Genomic DNA, 9724 nt, shown 5'->3' with positions numbered 1-9724 from the left:
AGTCCGGGTTCCAACAGCCCTGGGTCGGGCTTGGTTCGGGCTGGGTCCGGGTGGGTCCTATTCAGTTGTAGGCTACTACAGTAGGAAGTAGCTGACTGCCAACAGCCTTATCGTACGATCCCAAGCCCCGGCTCAGTCAATTCACCCCCTTCGATTTTTTTCATGAAGGAGAACCGATCTCCTGATTCCTTTCACGATTAACACCGTGTAAGGTCTCTCTCGATAGCGACTATTAAGAGACAGAAAAGGTTAAATCAAAAGAGTTAGGTTGGATGGGAATAGAGCAATGGGCCTACTACGGAAGTACGCAACCTATGAATACATACATGTATTTATTTGAATGGTTTGTTTGATTTAATGGTTCTAACATTATCTGAAGAGCTCCGCTTGGTTCTGCTAGGCCCAATGTCATCTTATGTAAGATGTTGATGACTTTGATGCACATGTAGGCTATTTGCACTTTTTATTTTCTATAGGTATTGCATGTATAGCCCATGTTCTCCACTCATCACGAGAGATGTGTTTTACCATCATCACAAACACATTATACACATTTTCAACCCATATCTTCTGAAGGCTGGTTCTTTGTTTGTAATGTAGGCGCATGCATTAGTCTACTATTTAACATACATACATACTGATATATATATATATATATATATATATATATATATATATATATATATATATATATGTTCGTGACATCCATTGACGCGTATCTGCGTTCTTCTTCGGCCTCTATAATAAGTCAAATATATGCTACAGTATTACACCTTTTACATAATCTTTAGAAACACTGATGGAAGAAAGTAATTTAGTTTGACGTATAATCTTAATTAATTGATTTTGCATCAAATTAGGAGGTTGGGATCTAATTGATGTTAAAATAAAAATGAGACTTTCGGTTGAGGCCGGTGTTTTCCTCCTCTGTATATTGTATATAGGCCTAAAGCGTGCTCTCTTTTGCTTTTCATAGCCAGACATATCCTTTATTGTTTTGTCATAGTTTTACATCTATGTAATAAACATGTCGATGTTGTGTTCAATATATTGACAACATACCCTTGTTTACATATGGTGTTCCATCAGTTTAAAAATGTACAACACAGTTAAACAGAGTAAATTATTATCTATCTGTAACAAGCGTCTACTGAAGCCCTTCAATTTGTGCATCGCTCAAGATTAAATGTAGGTTATTTAATCCACTAGATCAAATATGATCCTATTTTCATTCAAATCAGGACACCAAAATAAGCAAACACATCCCTATATTTGGAATATACACTGACATTCTGAAAGCTTTAACATAGTGTCATATTCTATATGAACCTTGCAATGTGTAGGGTGGAATACAGCAGGCTACTATTCTTCATCCGCGGACCTTTATTAAAAAAAACATGACTTCTCTGTAATTCTACCCTATTTGGTTAAGAGGAAATGGCTCTTTATTGTTCTGCGTGTCCTTGGACCGGGCGGTAAAACGTAAAGATTTCCCCCTGTTAAGATCACTTTGGTCTATCTGACGCGTTCCGTCCTACGGGCTTTGCTTAAGACAGGGGCTCAGCCCGTCATTTGCAATGTGGAGACTGTTGATCAGGTCGCTAATTACACCTCTCTCCCTCTCTCTCTCTTTCTCTCTTTCCCTCCCTCCCTCTCTCATTCGCCCTCTCTCTTCCATTCCCAGAGTGCATATCGGGAATAGACACACAAAGACATGCGCACTCAACTTAATCAGCCATTTTTTTAAACAGGGCTAAAACGATAATAATTAGCAGAATAAAGACATATCGGATTTTCATTTCCCTTCCGCCGTTTCTCGACCCCTCCACAACCGAAATTGCGAGGCTGCAGTCGACACATCTTTCTCACCGATCGGACCCAAAGGATAGCTTTCACACCGCCTGTCATTTGTATATTTTTTCCAATAAAGTTGGGAGGATTATCAATTTTTCCCGTTTTTCAATTTTTGTGTTATCATATTTCGCAACCATTGGATGTGACTGTTTTCAAACCAAAAGCAAGAGGCGTAGGGGAGCGAACTGCGGGGCGAAGAAAGTAAGTTATTTTTCTATAACTTTTATTGAGTAGGCTAGTTGGTGTAAAATTTAGGTCAAGTATCGATTATCTTTCTTAGTGGATCCCGCAGAATAGCGCTCCGCGCATAACAGCTGTTTTCATGCGGTATGTTTTCGTGAGTGGCTTTGCCTTGGAAAACATCGCCTATCGAGGTGTTTGTGGAAGTCCTGCTTTGGTTTTACTAGCGAAGAACTGTCAGGGGGCAGACGAACGCCTTTACGTGAGTATCAGTGCTACCTCCGCCAAATCTGCGCTCAAAGTTTACTAGGGTTTGTCTGATTTTGATTGTATGCCATACGGTCTGTCCAATACACCGTAAAACAAATCGTTACACGACATCACGTATTTCCCCGGTGTGGCATGGTTAATTACGGCGCTAGACTAAACGTCGCGAGGTCCGATCTCTCGTGGTCTTCTAGGCTACTTGACTTTTTTTCTCCCTGTTTTCCGTGAAAGTGTTCTGTTTGGTTCCAGTGCTGGACCACTTATAAAAGCTGGAACTGACTGGCAGTTAGGCTACATTGTATCCATTCATATATTTTCTGACAATGTCGAGCTCTTCCTCACGTTATTGTTACATGTAACACCCACCGTGCATTCTTAAGTGACACGAAGAGCAACACGATTTCCACGTTATCCTATATATGGTTTAGAAAGATCCATTAAATGAATTTTTAGACGATAATATGCATATCAATGTATAACGGTCCTATAAAGTCGTTGTTACCTGCTGCGTCTAAAGGAGTAGACATACACGGAGGCGTGGGTGGCTGTGTCGCCGAGAGAGGAGACCAGTCGTTTGGCTACTGATAGCACGCAGGTCCCCTGGAGCCAAAAACTCACGGTTCTTATTTCTCTTTGACAAAATATTAAAACAGGCACTGGGAAAAAGAGCATAAGAGGCCCAAACTCTTGAATGTAGGTTATATTTTTGCTTTACTCCTGTCCTCTTGCCGAAACGTAAGATCCATTTTCTCGCCATTCGCTTTGGTGGGGTCATATTTTTTCTCCACATAATGAATTGTCCTTCCATTGCCAGTGATGAGGTTTTACCCCAGACTTCGGTGGTGAGTTGTCGATGCATGGTGATTGTTTAGTGTAACTTGGGGAAGAGAGGAGAGTCGGAGGAGAGGGGCTGTGGTGTTTTTTTGCATGGTGGCTGGTTTGAGGTAGAATGTTGGCTGGGATTGGGACACGACAATGATAGGGACATCGATCGCTTGCACTGAGAGAGCAGAAAAAACACGGTGACACGAGAGGCAGTCTCAAACTCCGGTAGGCTATGCTACACTGTGTATGAGTGTGTATGTTTGCGCTCTCTGCTTGCTCTTTCACCGCACATCAGCAGTATGATATTCGACTGGATTTAAACGACGGCGTTCTCTTCTTCGGCATATTATGACGATTTTTTAAATGTATCTGTTTTTGCTTTGATTTAGGGAAAAATCATATGAGCTATTTTCTGATATTTATAGTTCTTTAGATAACTTTGGAAATAAATCCATCCTAATATTCTATTTTATGGAAAGACGAGATTTTCCATGGATTGTTGGGCTAAAGCAACAATGAGGACTGCAGAAATTATTTATACCATAGAACAATTTAGAATATAATTATTTGGATAAAGTATTAAATGAAATTATAACAATAATACATATTATTAATATTAGACTGCTACAGTGGATTGGGACTAAGATTAACATATTTTAGGGATATTTCCAACGAATGGCATTTAAAAATAAATATTGCCTCAAAGATTCTGAGAATTAAACTTCATATATTTGATACCTTTAAACATTTGTCTTAATACTGGTGATTTGGGAGCAATGGGTTCAATGCTAAGCTATATAACGACGAGGGCAGTGTAGTGTAGTTAATTTCATGTCTGCTACTAATGTTGTATTTCTGATCAACTATGGTAACACTCCATTTAATCTGTTAAAAAACCCACATTATGGGAAATAGAAAAATATAATTGCAGTTTCATCCCTATTAATGATGTAATTGTCTCACAGAACATTGGCTACATCCTCCCTTCATCTCTCTCAGTCCCATTCTTAAGACAATGAAGAAGATGTTCAGTTTGTTTAGGGACCGAGCGTTTTTTATTTTATTTTTTCTGTGATTATAAAGATTATAATTATTATATTAACAGTATAAGTGTGTATTTGTGTGTGTGTTTGTGTGTGTGTGTGTGTGTGAAGCACATTAGCCTGGGTATAAAGCATGCATTGATAGGAGATTCAGGATGTGTTGGTGCTATACTGCCAGGTTGGGAGGACAATGGAAGAGAAAGAGAAACATCTTGTTCATTATTAAAAACCTGTACTTCTGACTTCCTCCAGATACTTACAGTAGGAAAAGGTAAAGTCAGAGGCAGGTTATAACAGCGCATTAAGGTTATTAGTACTGTATAATAACATGTTTATTAGTGTGTATAAAACATACAAGACAAGATACCTTCCTGGTTGTTCTGCTCATGGTGTAAAGTTTCACTGTAGTCAACACACACAACATAGCTTTTTATTCTTCCGTTTATGATACATCATATTTCTCAGTAAAACACACATTTCACCATTACAGCCATGATCGAGGTGCTACCAGACAGAAAGGGAACAGAGGGAGGAAGAAGGCATAAGAGAAGAGAGGGGCAGAGAGAGAGAGAGAAAGAGAGGTGAAACCCTCCTATAACTCTCGTGTGTAGACATTTCCAGCAGGAAGATTGGCTCCAGCCTCTCTTAGAGGTTGACAATGTGTCATTTCCACCCAGCCTCATCGCCCTCTGTCTATCTGATATTAATGTGCAAATCAATATTTCAGGGATTAAATTTCCCTCCTTCATTTTTGATGGTTTCTACCTCAATAAGTCTCTCTTCTAATAGAGGGAGGTCGGATGATTTAAAATCCTATGCTGCAGAGAGAGAGAGGAAGAGGGAGAGAGCCTTGCAACAAGCCTATCTTCCTGCATTTTAATGTGCTCTTCTGTAGATCCCTATATGCCGTAGTAGGGAGGACAGTATCGCTGCTTAAAGACCACCAACAAGACTAAAGGTAGAAAGGGAATATATATGAGTCCAGTTGAACACTTAAGACTGGCTGGTAATCGGAGTAGTAGGTATCACTAAAGAGAAACTCCACACACACACACACACACACACACACACACACACACACACACACACACACACACACACACACACACACACACACACACACACACACACACACACACACACACACACTTAGGTTATTTCCAAATCCCCATTACTGAATGCCACGGTTGGGTGAACAGAATATCTTTGTACACACCAGACAGCCGAATAGGATTCTCTTTTATTCATATTTTGTCCTTTTGCAAATATAAAAATTCACGGAAGGAATTGAATGTATCTGAGAGGAATTGTAAATGTGTTGTTTGATATGTGGTGTGTGTGTGATGAATAGAGGTACATTAAATGGGCTAGCAGCAGTAGCCTGTATAATTATACAGGCAGAGATTCATTACCATAGTCATACGAATGTCATTTCACATCAACAGAATGGACTGTGACTCCTCTGGTCCTGCAGACCTTCATTAAGAGACAGTACACCCAGGACTGTCTGTCTTGCTGTCTCTCTCTCTGTCTGACATAGGTGTGTGTGTGTGTGTGTGTGTGTGTGTGTGTGTGTGTGTGTGTGTGTGTGTGTGTGTGTGTGTGCGTGTGTGTGTGCATGTGCGCGCGTGCGTGCGCGCGTGTGTGTGTGTGTGTGTGGGTGTGTGTGTGTGTGTGTGCGTGTGTGTGTGTATGTGTGTGTATGTGTGTGTGTGTGCATGTGCGCGCGTGCGTGCGTGTGTGTGTGTGCACTTATTTAATCTTCCTTCCTCTACCATCTGGTGAGTGTGTGTCACACAGCTGTGTGGTTTTCATATGTGCAAGGGATATTTTTCTAAACGTTGTTCATGTCAGACCAGCCTAGATCGGGAGATGGAGAGGGACAGATAGAGAGAGAGAGGGACAGATAGATAGAGAGAGGGACAGATAGAGAGAGAGAGGGACAGATAGATAGAGAGAGGGACAGATAGATAGAGAGAGGGACAGATAGAGAGAGAGAGGGACAGATAGATAGAGAGAGGGACAGATAGAGAGAGAGAGGGATAGATAGAGAGAGGGATAGATAGAGAGAGGGACAGATAGATAGATAGAGAGAGGGATAGATAGAGGGACAGATAGATAGAGAGAGGGATAGATAGAGAGAGAGAGGGATAGATAGATAGAGAGAGAGGGATAGATAGAGATAGGGACAGATAGATAGAGAGAGGGACAGATAGATAGAGAGAGGGACAGATAGATAGAGAGAGGGATAGATAGAGAGAGGGATAGATAGATAGAGAGAGGGACAGATAGATAGAGGGATAGATAGAGAGAGGGACAGATAGATAGAGAGAGGGATATATAGAGAGAGGGACAGATAGATAGAGAGAGGGATAGATAGAGAGAGGGACAGATAGATAGAGAGAGGGATAGATAGAGAGAGGGACAGATAGATAGAGAGGGGGACAGATAGAGAGAGAGAGGGACAGATAGAGAGAGGGAGGGACAGAGGAGTGAGAAAGAGACAGAGGGAGACAGACAATAGGTCTGTAATCGTAGCAGCACTGTCGCTTGGCTTCCTATAAGATTTACTGTCATTATGATGTGAAAAGCACAACCTCCTACATCCCATTATTAAAACTAAAACACTGATACTCTGCCTGTTCTGTTTTCTTCCTGTTCCATTTTCCTTCAGTCCTTCAATTCATTTTTCCCTCTTTAATTGAATTTGTGATGAGGTGTAGGCTAGTGTTGGTCAGTGATCTCTTTAATGGTTGTAATGCATACAGTTGACTGATGTTTGATATGAGGTGAGGTTAGAGATCCACATGGGTGTAATACCCTCCATACTGCTTCTCTTCCCATAGTCACTCAGTGAAAAGCAAAACAACACACACAGCGATTTGTTTCACTCTGATTTTGAGTTCTTTTTTGACTGTTTTTAGAAGGAGTCATTGTATTAAAGATGACTCTCTCTTTCTGCTTCTTTCTCCATAATCCGTATTGTGGTGTTTGAGGAAATCTAAATATGATAAATAAAGTGGAATAAATGTGCACTATTTTATGTTTTATATTTTTGATATGTTATATAAAACGTGTGTTTATAACGAGGCGTTTTATGCTGCCAGACATGATGGTATGATGAGGAAAAATCTACACTTCTACTGTACATGTATACACATACTGTTCTTTGAGAAGTGTGTCTGTGTGTGTGTGTGTGTGTTCCTGGTGTGAGAGATTGTGAAGCGTCAGTACTGTGGGTCCAGGGCCTAGAGGCCTGTAGGGGTAAAAGCCAAGGAGTCAGTCAGGAGCAGCCAAGCTTAATGTCTTAAAGAGGGGGGCTTTCTGTGGCTACCCTGGGGCAGTACTGCTAACACACACACACACACACACACACACACACACACACACACACACACACACACACACACACACACACACACACACACACACACACACACACACACACACGCACAGAGAGAGAAAGGGGTTAAAGACTTGGAATGGTTCAAGCCTCTCGTTGCTCCCGGGGGCAGCTGCTTGTGAATATGCACAAGTTTAGTGTAATTAGCAGCTAATTATATTAACATATGCAAATTGTCAGGCAGAGGGGGCTTGTACCGCCGGAGGGATGTGTGTGTGAGCAGTGTGTGTGTGAGTGTGAGGGAGGATCAGCAGTGAACATACAAGCGGCTCCATTGTACCGCCGTGAAACAGGTCAGTGATAATGGCTCTGGAGTCAGTCAGTCCACTCTGCCGTGGATACGCATAAGAGCCCATCTCATTTACGTCTGGAAGCGGTGTGGCGGTGTGGCCAAATTTCATTAGTAGCCATGGAAACCTGGTTAATTGTGCTGACTAATGTCTAATGTCCAGTGGTTGGTTGGTCGGTTGTTTGGTGGGGCCCCACCCCTCCAACCCCCCTTTGAGGGAGAGAGAGAGAGATGGAGAGGGAGAGGGAGAGGGAGAGAGAGGGGAGAGAGAGTGGGAGAGGGAGAGAGAGAGAGAGGGAGAGAGAGTGGGAGAGAGAGGGAGAGAGAGAGGGAGAGAGAGTGAGAGAGAGAGTGGGGAGAGAGAGAGTGGGAGAGAGAGAGAGTGGGAGAGAGAGAGGGAGAGGGAGAGAGAGAGGGAGAGTTAGAGAGAGTGGGAGTGGGAGAGAGAGAGGGAGAGGGAGAGAGAGAGGGGAGAGAGAGAGGGAGAGGGAGAGGAGAGAGGGAGAGGGAGAGAGTGGGAGAGGGAGAGAGAGAGGGAGAGGGAGAGGGAGAGAGAGGGGAGAGAGAGAGTGGGAGTGGGAGAGAGAGAGGGAGGAGAGAGAGAGTGGGAGAGAGAGTGGGGAGAGGGAGTGGGAGAGAGAGTGGGAGAGAGAGTGGGAGAGAGAGAGGGGAGGGAGGGAGAGAGAGATGGAGAGAGAGAGGGAGAGGGAGAGAGAGTGGGAGAGGGAGAGAGAGAGAGAGGGAGCGAGAGTGGGAGAGAGAGGGAGAGGGAGAGAGAGGGAGAGAGAGTGGGAGAGAGAGAGAGGGAGAGAGAGAGGGAGAGGGAGAGAGAGGGAGAGTTAGAGAGAGTGGGAGTGGGAAAGAGAGAGGGAGAGGGAGAGAGAGTGGGAGAGAGAGAGTGGAGAGAGAGAGAGGGAGAGAGTGGGAGAGTTAGAGAGAGTGGGAGTGGGAGAGAGAGTGGGAGAGGGAGAGGGAGTGGGAGAGAGAGAGGGATAGAGAGTGGGAGAGAGAGAGGGAGAAAGAGTGGGAGAGGGAGAGGGAGAGGGAAAGAGAGTGGGAGAGGGAGTGGGAGAGAGAGAGGGAGAGGGAGAGAAAGTGGGATAGAGAGGGATAGAGAGTGGGAGAGAGTGAGGGAGAGAGAGTGGGAGAGCGAGAGAAAGGGAGAGAGGGGGAGAGAGAGAGAAAGGGAGAGCGAGTGGGAGAGAGTAGGAGAGATAGAGAGAGAGGGAGAGAGAGTGGGAGAGAGAGAGGGAGAGAGAGAGAGTGGGAGGGAGAGAGAGAGAGAGAGAGAGAGAGAGAGAAAGGGAGAGAGAGAGAGGGATAGGGAGAGAGGGGGTCGGTCGGTTGGTTGGATTAAGTCTCTTCACAATGAGTCATGTTTACACACGTTTCGCTTGTGCTGGAATTTGCATATGCAAAACACTCCCTGGCAGCATCGCTTCCTCATCTGCTGTGTGCGCGTGTGTGTGACAGAAGTGTGTGTGACAGCTTGTAAGCTTGCGGGCGTATGGTAGTGATGTGAGTGTGTGTGTTGGTGATGGCAGTGTGTGTATGGGAGGGGATGACAAGAAAACAATATGTGTGTGTGTGTGTGTGTCATCCATATGTGGTTATCGTTCAGCGCAGCTACATTCTTCAATTTGTTTCTGATTAGTTGTCCAGGTTCAGACTCTGGCAAACAGACAGACAGACTGTCAGACAGGATGTTTCCCTAGGAACTTATAAACACATTTCTTGTATCTCCCTTTACCCAATGACCCTAGATATTTAAAACCACTCCTGTCTCAAACAGACAAATGCCTTCTGCAATCATCTGTTGTTTACTATAGCCATAGTCTGAGAGAGAAAAAGAGAGAGTGGATA

General features: G+C 43.6%; 1 protein-coding gene across 1 annotated transcript in view; it reads left to right on the top strand.

Moving 5' to 3' along the window:
- Nucleotides 1-1652: 1652 nt before the first annotated feature.
- The window catches only part of zfhx4 (zinc finger homeobox 4), a 146960-nt gene continuing 138888 nt past the window's right edge, over nt 1653-9724 (top strand). The window contains exon 1 of the mRNA XM_042298936.1: nt 1653-2055. The gene's annotated coding sequence lies outside the window, so the exon portion shown is untranslated. The remainder of the gene's footprint in view (nt 2056-9724) is intronic.

Source organism: Oncorhynchus tshawytscha, linkage group LG16 (assembly GCF_018296145.1).
Source record: "Oncorhynchus tshawytscha isolate Ot180627B linkage group LG16, Otsh_v2.0, whole genome shotgun sequence".
Classification (NCBI taxonomy): Eukaryota; Metazoa; Chordata; class Actinopteri; order Salmoniformes; family Salmonidae; genus Oncorhynchus; species Oncorhynchus tshawytscha.
This window is presented reverse-complemented; position numbering and strand designations above follow the sequence as displayed.